This window comes from Euprymna scolopes, unplaced genomic scaffold, assembly GCF_053919585.1.
Source record: "Euprymna scolopes isolate OS-2025 unplaced genomic scaffold, ASM5391958v1 sca391, whole genome shotgun sequence".
Taxonomy (NCBI): Eukaryota; Metazoa; Mollusca; class Cephalopoda; order Sepiida; family Sepiolidae; genus Euprymna; species Euprymna scolopes.
In genome coordinates, this window is record NW_027633426.1 from 1 (window position 1) to 10,000 (window position 10,000).

The window sequence follows — 10,000 nt, forward strand, 5'->3', positions numbered from 1 at the left end:
TAAACTTATAGATGATAACATTCACATGAAAACCAAATCTCATTTATTAAGATTTTCGATAGATTGAAAATAATGATAAATTGATTTTAGCAGGGCTGCTGAGTTAGCTTATAGGAGCGAGCTAAAGTAAGAAAGAAACACGCCGAAACACACCGACCGGCACCCCCGACGACGACCACGGGTAAACGGCGGGACTTTGCCGCCTCTTAAGCAAGTTTGACTGACGACTACCACGGCTATTCGGCTAGGTAGGTAGGTAGGTAGTCCTCCTCCTCGGCCACCTAGCCGTCGTCGTCGATCGAGCGACCGGGTATATTCAAGACGCCTCTACCGACACCACCACACCAGCGGGCAGTTTAGCGAGCTTGCCAACTCCTCTGCCTCCTCAAGCGCTTCCAGACGCCTACCGACACCACATGCTGCTGGCTGGCTGTCTGTTGTTACAATGGAATTTAAAAAAAAAAACAAACAAAAAACCCCAACTCTATTAAGATTTTCGATAGTTGGAAAATAATAATAAATTAAGATTTTCGATAGATTGAAAATAATGATAAATTGATTTTAGCAGGGCTGCTGAGTTAGCTTATAGGAGCGAGCTAAAGTAAGAAAGAAACACGCCGAAACACACCGACCGGCACCCCCGACGACGACCACGGGTAAACGGCGGGACTTTGCCGCCTCTTAAGCAAGTTTGACTGACGACTACCACGGCTATTCGGCTAGGTAGGTAGGTAGTCCTCCTCCTCGGCCACCTAGCCGTCGTCGTCGTCGATCGAGCGACCGGGTATATTCAAGACGCCTCTACCGACACCACCACACCAGCGGGCAGTTTAGCGAGCTTGCCAACTCCTCTGCCTCCTCAAGCGCTTCCAGACGCCTACCGACACCACATGCTGCTGGCTGGCTGTCTGTTGTTACAATGGAATTTAAAAAAAAAAACAAACAAAAAACCCCAACTCTATTAAGATTTTCGATAGTTGGAAAATAATAATAAATTAAGATTTTCGATAGATTGAAAATAATGATAAATTGATTTTAGCAGGGCTGCTGAGTTAGCTTATAGGAGCGAGCTAAAGTAAGAAAGAAACACGCCGAAACACACCGACCGGCACCCCCGACGACGACCACGGGTAAACGGCGGGACTAACTGTGACTCTCTTAAGGTGTGAGGAGGCTTTGCCTCTTAAGCAAGTTTGACTGACGCCTACCGACACCGGTCAGGTCGGCGAGGCTCCCGGCGGCCCCGAGCGGGACCACAGGTTGCGGAAGGCGTCCAAGTGAGCGGCGGCGACGCCAGGAGGCCCCCGGGGTCGACTCCGCGGCCCCCGGGTCGGTGTGCGGGCCTCCAGAGCTCGATAAAGTAGTGGTGTCGCTAGCGGTCGAGAAGGCACTTTTCGACGCCTACTGCCACCCCCACATGGCGGTAGGCGCAAAACTGGAAAATCGCCGACCAGAAATGTCGCTTCGTATAATCGACGTTTTTTTTGACCACCATTTTCAGGTGTCGGAGGTGGGTCTGGACGAATACCAACACCATTTCTGGGGTTTCACAACCGCCCGGCTTCTCCGACATATGTTGGAAAGGAGTAGCGATCGAGCGAAGGGGGCTGTCGGTAGGCGGCCGCGGGTTGCATGTGTGCCCGGGACAGCACCCCCATCCAACTAAGGGGTGTCCCCCGGGGGCCAGGGGGACCTCGTCCAGGTCGGCCGGGCGCTTCCAGACGCCTACCGACACCGGTCAGGTCGGCGAGGCTCCCGGCGGCCCCGAGCGGGACCACAGGTTGCGGAAGGCGTCCAAGTGAGCGGCGGCGACGCCAGGAGGCCCCCGGGGTCGACTCCGCGGCCCCCGGGTCGGTGTGCGGGCCTCCAGAGCTCGATAAAGTAGTGGTGTCGCTAGCGGTCGAGAAGGCACTTTTCGACGCCTACTGCCACCCCCACATGGCGGTAGGTGTAAAATCGGAATAGACCGGACCAGGAATGTCGAGGGGGAAAAAAATGACAAAGTCCTGGTGTGCCTAGGCGTCGAGAAGGCACTTTGCGACGCCTACCGACATCCCCATGTGGCAGTAGGCGTAAAACTGGAAAATCGCCGACCAGAAATGTCGCTTCGTATAATCGACGTTTTTTTTGACCACCATTTTCAGGTGTCGGAGGTGGGTCTGGACGAATACCAACACCATTTCTGGGGTTTTCCAGTTTGAAAGTTTTATAAAACATGTTCGGTAGGAAGCACACTTTGGTGTGTCGGTTCGTCGGAGCAGCGACTCTTTGCCTCGTGGTGGTCCGGAACGTCTCTACGGGCTTGTCGCAAAGGCGTCAGAAAGTGGCATCTCCGCCGCCTAGGGCTGTCACCGTTATCGCTGTCGCCGCGCTCCAACTTGTTTTGATCCGCCGCCTTCGTTCCTGCCAACCGTGCGCCCGCTCATCGTCGTTAGGTTATAATACGTGGTACGTGTGTGTGCTTCTCCGTGGACCTAGGGCTGCTCGACGTGTCGAACGATATGTTGGAACAACTAACGGCTCCTTTTCCTGGTTCCATAGTCGTCGTGGTACCCGCGTCGTCAGCCATATCTATGTCCACCATGTTTAGCCGATACGTTTGCTGCAGCTTCTGCTTCCGCCTCAGCGTTCGCCGCTCTCAGCCGCCGCTGTTGTTGCTGCCGTTCTGCCATTCAACCACTACCTGCGAATCTTTCGATGATCGGCCGAACGACCCATCGCTGTGCGACCGATAAATCCTCCGGATTAGGGAGAAACGCCGCCGCTCTCTGCCGCCGTCGAACGGAAAAACGTACATTGTAACGAACGAACGAACGAACGAACGAATTAACGAACGAGCGAACAAACAAACAAAAATAGCCGCGGGGGATGCACTATGTAGATCCTGATCCCCTTGTAACCATACGTACGTTGTTCGATGCTCTCCCGTCCTGGAAGTCGCCGCAGCAAACAGGAGGATGAGCAGCAGCAGGCGCCGCCGCCGTAACCGCCGCCTGCCTGCCGCCTCCTACTCCTGTCAGCGTCCGATCTCACAGCCGTGTGAACGTTCGCTGACACCCGATTTCTTTCCGTCTGGCAAAACCTTGGACGTCCCGCTCGCGGTACACGTGCTGCAGCGACTTCTCGTCCGACAACGCATAAGCGTCGACGTCTGCCGCCGCATCTTCTGATACGTGGACGGTGATAGCGCTAGTCCCTTCTTGCGCCACCTCCACCTTTGTTAGCGCCAAAGAAGATCGATCGAGCAGTCGTGGTCGCAGTCGATTAACCCGTTTTCACCGTCCGCAGTTCCCAAGCCGCCGATCAAGTCGTTGCTCTTCTTGTTCGTTCTTCCCATACCGTCGATTTGCACGGCTGCCGGATGAGCCATCCTCTGTCCGGCGAAGCGCTCACGTCAGTGATCGATACTTGCACCGACAGTCCTCCCGCTCGCGACTCGGTGCTCGAATCGGACTCGTTCGTTTTTATCTCGATGCGATTGTGAAAAGGGGGACCGGTCGTCAATGTCGTGTGTGTCGACGATGTTGTTCGCCCGGTCCGCCGCGTTGTTGTCGTTTTTTTTTTTTTTTTTTTTTTTCCCCTAACGTTCGCCGTCGCACGGACGAAAGGGTGAGAAAAAAAAAAAAAAGCTCGAAAAAGCCGCCCAAAAAAATCGGACCGAGGAGCCGCTTGCGAGAACGCGCCATGTGCACGTTGTCTCTCCTCGGTTTTCCGAGCACGAACACGACGCCGGTCGGTCGGTCGGTCGACGAAGGCGACGACGAAGGTGACGGGAAATTTACGCCGCCGCTGCCCTGGTCCAGCTCCTCCCCGATGACGGCTGTGATGTTGACGTTGACGTTGGCGACGACGACGACGACGACGGAGACGACGACGACGACGAGACGGCATCGATGGCGACCACGATGACGACGACCTCGACGAGTTCAGTCTGCACCTTGACCTCCGATGTCCGTGTGCACTGCCGTCGTGCTGTTTGTCGTTTGTCGTATGTATCGCTGTCAAGGGTGCCGTTGTCGTTGTTGTTGTCGACGTTGTTGCTTGCTCTCTCGTCTCGGTCGGTTGGTACGTTGATGACGACGACGACGACGAAGACGACGACGACGACGACGAGACGGCATCGATGGCGACCACGATGACGACGACCTCGACGATTCCAGTCTGCACCTTGACCTCCGATGTCCGTGTGCACTGCCGTCGTGCTGTTTGTCGTTTGTCGTATGTATCGCTGTCAAGGGTGCCGTTGTCGATGTTGTTGTTGTCGACGCTGTCGTCTGTTCTCTCTTCTCGGCCGGCTGTGACGTGGACGTTGACGACGACGACGACGAGACGGAATCGATGGCGACCACGATGACGACGACCTCGGCGAGTTCAGTCTGCACCTTGACCCTCGATGTCCGTGTGCACTGCCGTCGTGCTGCTTGTCGTTTGTCGTATGTATCGCTGTCAAGGGTGCCGTTGTCGTTGTTGTTGTCGACGTTGGTCGCTTTCGTTCTTTGAGTCTCGGTCTCGGTCCAAGTCAGGGGAGAAACAAAAAAGAGGCCATCAGCGCGGGCAGCGCGCTTCTTCTGACGGCGAACCCCCTCGAAAAATAAATAAACACGTGCCCGTCGTTGTAGTTGTCTGTCTTATGTCGGTCGGTCGGTCGGTCGGTCTGTCGTTCTGTCGAAACAAAGTCCCAAATTCCAACGATACCTGGTTGATCCTGCCAGTAGTCATATGCTTGTCTCAAAGCTTAAGCCATGCAAGTGTAAGTTCACGCCACGCATTAGAACGGGCGAAACCGCGAATGGCTCAGGAACCGGACCTAATCCTCGGGACCGTATTCCTCCTCGGAGGCGATGGATAACTGTGGCAATTCTAGAGCTAATACATGTGACACAGGCCGCGATCGGTCGGCGCGCCGTCGTCGCCACGCCTCGCGCGCTGGCACCCGCGTCGGCCGTTCCGGGTCGCGGCGCTACATATTAGACTGAGACCGATGCGCGTCATTCCGTCCTCCCGTCGTCGGCGTTCCCGCTCGCGGGTCCGTTCGGTGGCGGGGCTCATAGGGCGGCGCGCTCCGCTTTGGTGACTCTGGATAACTCACTGGTCGATCGCACGAGCTTTCACGCCCGGCGACGGGTCTCTCGAGGGTCCGCCCTATCAACTGTCGACGGTCGGTTAAGTGCCTACCGTGGTTACTACGGGTAACGGGGAATCGGGGTTCGATTCCGGAGAGGGAGCATGCGAAACGGCTACCACATCCAAGGAAGGCAGCAGGCGCGCAAATTACCCACTCCCGGCACGGGGAGGTAGTGACGAAAAATAACGACGCGGGACTCTGTCGAGGCCCCGCGATCGGAATGAGTACACTTCAAATCCGTTAACGAGGACCAACCGGAGGGCAAGTCTGGTGCCAGCAGCCGCGGTAATTCCAGCTCCGGTAGCGTATATTAAAGTTGTTGCGGTTAAAAAGCTCGTAGTCCGAACTCGGGTTCGTGGTCGCGCAAGCGGCCCCGGGGCGGCGGCGCCATCGTCCGTCGTTGACTTTGGTCGTCCGTTCGCATTCCCGGCCCTTTCCGCCGGTGTCAACCGCTAGCATACCCGCCACGCGGTCCTGCCGGCGAGGTGGACGAGGAGGTCGTGATCGGGATCCGGGAAAAAAAAAACAAGTGGTCGTCGGTTCGGTTCCGGGAGTAGTCTAACGGGGGGGTGCTACGTGTGTGTGTTTGGGTGCGTTCATTCGCATCCCCGCACTCTGACCCCCGCGCTTCTCTCCCTCTCCCTTTCCGCGCGTTCCTCTTTTTTTTTGAACCCCCCGGTCCGCTCCGAGTCCCTGCTTCGTGTCTTGTCTGCGCGCGTGTTGCGGTCGGCGGTTTCTCCTCCAAGGGTGCTCTTAACCGAGTGTCCGCGGCGGCCGGTACGTTCACTTTGAAAAAATTAGAGTGCTCAGAGCGGGCTGTTCAAGCTTGCATACGATAAGCATGGAATGATGGAAGAGGGCCTCGTCTACGTCTGTCGGTCTCCGTCTACGGCGAGGCAATGATCGAAGGGAGCGGTCGGGGCCACTCGTATTGCGACGTTAGAGGTGAAATTCTTGGATCGTCGCAAGACGAACTGCAGCGATGGCGTGTGGCAAGCACGTTTTCCTCGATCAAGAGCGAAAGTCGGAGGTTCGAAGACGATCAGATACCGTCGTAGTTCCGACCGTAAACGATGCCGACCGGCGATCCGCCGGCGTTCGCTTCCATGACCCGGCGGGTAGCCTGCGGGAAACCAGAGTTCGGTTCCGGGGGGAGTATGGTTGCAAAGCTGAAACTTAAAGGAATTGACGGAAGGGCACCACCAGGAGTGGAGCCTGCGGCTTAATTTGACTCAACACGGGAAAACTCACCCGGTCCGGACACCGGTAGGATTGACAGATCGATAGCTCTTTCTCGATTCGGTGGGTGGTGGTGCATGGCCGTTCTTAGTTGGTGGAGCGATCCGTCTGGTTGATTCCGATAACGAACGAGACTCCGGCCTGCTAACTAGTGCGCCGATGTCAGTGATTTTTACGGCGGGCTCGGCGTCCTCCGTGGCGCTCGGGTCCGGGTCGGTTTTCTCACGCACTTCTTAGAGGGACGGGTGGCAGAAAGCCACACGAGGCGGAGCGATAACAGGTCTGTGATGCCCTTAGATGTCCGGGGCCGCACGCGCGCTACACTGGAGGTATCAGCGGGGACTTCGCCCCGGCCCGAGAGGGTTGGGAAACCTCTGAACCACCTCCCGTGATAGGGATCGGGGCCTGTAACCAACCCCGTGAACGAGGAATTCCCGGTAGGCGCGGGTCAACAGCCCGCGTCGATCACGTCCCTGCCCTTTGTACACACCGCCCGTCGCTACTACCGATCGAACGGTCCGGTGAGGTCCTCGGATCTGGCCGACGACGCCGCCGGGCAGTGCGCGACGTGTCCGTCACGACACTCGTGCATCTACGCCTCGGCGTTCGATGCCTGGAGAAGACGACCGAACCCGATCGTTTAGAGGAAGTAAAAGTCGTAACAAGGTTTCCGTAGGTGAACCTGCGGAAGGATCATTACCGTTTTCCCGTTCGAGACTGGTTTGTTGTTTTCCGGCCTACCTCCTCTGTCTGTCGGCGTCAACGCCTCGAATGCGCGCAAACAAACCTATAAAAGGCGGAGCGAGAGATAGATTTGTGGTGACGCGGAGGTTTTTAAAGCCCCAGCTCTTCTTGCTTGCTTCCGCGTCTTACCACCTGTTTGTTTTTTCGCCCACCGCAAGTGATGGCCGCTTCTTCTTTGCCTTGTCGCCGCTTTATCGTTTTTTTTGTTTTTTTGCAGCCGCTGTGCCACCGCCGCTAGCTAAAAAAACAAACTACTCGCGACATTGCAATGCCGTCACGCCTCCTCGCACAGACCTCCTCGCACACTACTAAATCTATATAAACAAAAACTAATATAAAAAAACCAAGTGCTGAACCCTGGACGGGGGATCACTCGGCTCGTCCGTCGATGAAGAGCGCGGCCAGCCGCGATAACTGATGCGAATTGCAGGACTCAGTGAACATCGACACCTCGAACGCACATTGCGGCCCCGAGATCCCTTGTCTCGGGGCCACGTCCGGTCGAGAGGCGGAACGTTACATGTCTTTCTCCGTTAACGAAACGACATCTTGCCGTCCCCGTGCCCGCCCGGTCCTCGGCACGGTGGTAACCGGGACGTCGCAGGAGCGAGTGACGAGGGGGAAGAAAAATAAAAAAAGAATTGACTCCTTTCAATGTCTTTTTTTTTTTTAAAACCCTCTCCGGCCTCCTCCTTCGTCTCCCGCTGGCAGACCGCGGAGTCTTTTCCCTTTTCGACCGCGTGAAGAAACACTGTGGAGGAGGAGCAGGAGGAGTCTGTCCGAAAGCAGCCGAAGGGAGACCAAAAAAAAAGTACCGACCTAACCGACTGCCGACGTAAGCGCCGCCTGCTCGTCTCGCTCTCTGCCTCATGAAGGTGTCTCTCAGCGACGCCTCGAGCAGCGCGACGAGCACGGCCGTCGCACCGTAAAAAGGTGGCCGCGTCGTAGGCAACGCAACGTCGGATGGGGAGGACCCACGCTTTTTTTTAATTGTTGGCTTCTTCATTTTCGGTCGGACGGGCGCTATATCGGCCAGCCGTCGTCACACGGAGGGTACCGATCGAGATTCCTCTCCTCCAAACACCACACTCTACTAAAAACCGCCGCCCTCGGCTCGGACGAGACGACCCGCTGAACTTAAGCATATCGCTAAGCGGAGGAAAAGAAACCAACCGGGATTCCCTTAGTAACGGCGAGTGAACCGGGAGAAGCCCAACGCCGAATCCCGTCGCAAGTTAAAGGCTTCGGGACGTGTGGCGCATGGGTCGAAGGCAGCCGTTCGTTTTCGTCTCGCATAGTTCGGAGTTCCCTCGATCGGGGCCGCCCGCGGCGGGTGCCAGGCCCATTCGGTGCGGACGGCGAGCGACGGCCTTCGATCCGAGAGTCGGGTTGCTTGGGAACGCAGCCCAAATCGGGTGGTAAGCTCCATCCAAGGCTAAATACCGGGACGAGTCCGATAGTCGACAAGTACCGTGAGGGAAAGTTGAAAAGAACTTTGGAGAGAGAGTTCAAGAGAACGTGAAACCGCCCAGGGGTAAACGGGTGGGACCGCTCACCGCGATCGCGGGGGGACTCAGTCCGGTGCTGCCTAGGCTCGAGCCCAAACTCGATGTGTGTTCTTGAAAGAGAGGCCGTCGCGGCACAGGTCGTCGTTCGTCGTGTCCGCGGGGGACTCGTTCCCCGCGGTTCCAGCTTTTGTGCCCGCGTCGCCGACGAAGGAGACGGGCCGCGTGGATAGCGGGAAGGGAAACGTGGTGACGACCGCGGCGTCGGTAGGTGGCTGCGTCGGTTGGCTGCGACGGAGGGGACTCGTCCTCTCGATCGCTGCTGCCGCCGGGCCCTAACCCGCCGCATCCGTCGCCGCCGCTTCTTCTTTCCTCCTGCTCCCTCCGCGCGCGACTCCGCTGCACCCGTCCCCTTCATCATCGCTCGGCGTAATCATGGCGCGGGCGCTTCGGCGCGACCTCCGCGCGGCCGGCACCGGACGCACTTCCCCTCCGGTCCGTCGTCGCGACCCGTTCCCGGCGTGCAGGTCGAACACGCGGGTTTTTTTCCGTAGGCGGCAGGCGTTTCATCACCCTGAAAACCCCCGTCTTCCCACCTTGTGAAGTCGGGGGCCACCGGCCGTCGGGCCCGCGAACGTAACTGCCCCTTTCTGCCGGGAACGGAGGAAATCTGACACGATCCGTTACACGTGGCGAGCCGGTCCGTTTTGATCCCGCCGGAAGTCGCGTGCGGGCGACGCACTCTGTGTGTCGCTCCTTAGGCGCCCCACCGTCTCGGGCGCGTGCGCGATGAGAGGCGGGATAGGACTGGCGCGGCCTCGCCGTCACGCACCTCGCCGACGTTTCGGGTTCTTGTCGGGGGCAACCCCGCCCGCGCCCGTTTCCGTTTCCGGAGAGGTCGCTCGGCGACGCTTTTTTACTCGAGCCGCCCGCCACCCCGGGTCAGCGACGTGCATCGGCAACCCACCCGACCCGTCTTGAAACACGGACCGAGGAGTCCTGGCCGTTCGCGAGTCGTAGGGGCCACCTCTGACTAACCCCGAAGGCGAAGCGAAAGCGAGAGAGCGTGTAGGAGGGCGTCGATCGGGAGAGGTGTCGTGGCAAAGTCGTCCGGGGGTCGTCGGGGGGTGTCGTCGGTCTCGTGCCGTCGTCTTCTCCTCGCCTCACCCGCCTCCGAGCCGTGCCCGATCCCGCCGGCGCGGCGTTTTCGGCCTTCCGCCGTCGCTGCTGCGGTGCCCGCAACTTTTCCTTTTTTCTCTCTTCCCGAGAGAGATAGGAGAGGGAAGGCTCGTGGCTGACGTGCGGTTGTTTTTCCCTCCTCCCCGAGAGGGGACCGGCGCATCATCCAAAAAGGGGAATTGCCGGGCGCCAGCTTCCATATCCTCCT

The 10,000-nt window shown here is 58.0% G+C and overlaps 2 non-coding genes and 1 pseudogene across 2 annotated transcripts in view; all 3 read left to right on the top strand.

The window, feature by feature from the left end:
- The first annotated feature begins 4,692 nt into the window (after positions 1-4,692).
- Positions 4,693-7,063, top strand: LOC145274676 (small subunit ribosomal RNA; annotated as a pseudogene).
- A 398-nt stretch (positions 7,064-7,461) lies between these two features.
- Positions 7,462-7,619, top strand: LOC145274668 (5.8S ribosomal RNA). Its single transcript, XR_013866873.1, has one exon. It is a non-coding gene; the product is annotated as a 5.8S ribosomal RNA (ribosomal RNA).
- A 593-nt stretch (positions 7,620-8,212) lies between these two features.
- LOC145274672 (large subunit ribosomal RNA) overlaps positions 8,213-10,000 on the top strand; it is a 5,724-nt gene continuing 3,936 nt past the window's right edge. Inside the window, exon 1 of the ribosomal RNA XR_013866875.1 lies at positions 8,213-10,000. This exon is cut by the window's right edge and continues 3,936 nt beyond it. This is a non-coding gene — a ribosomal RNA (large subunit ribosomal RNA).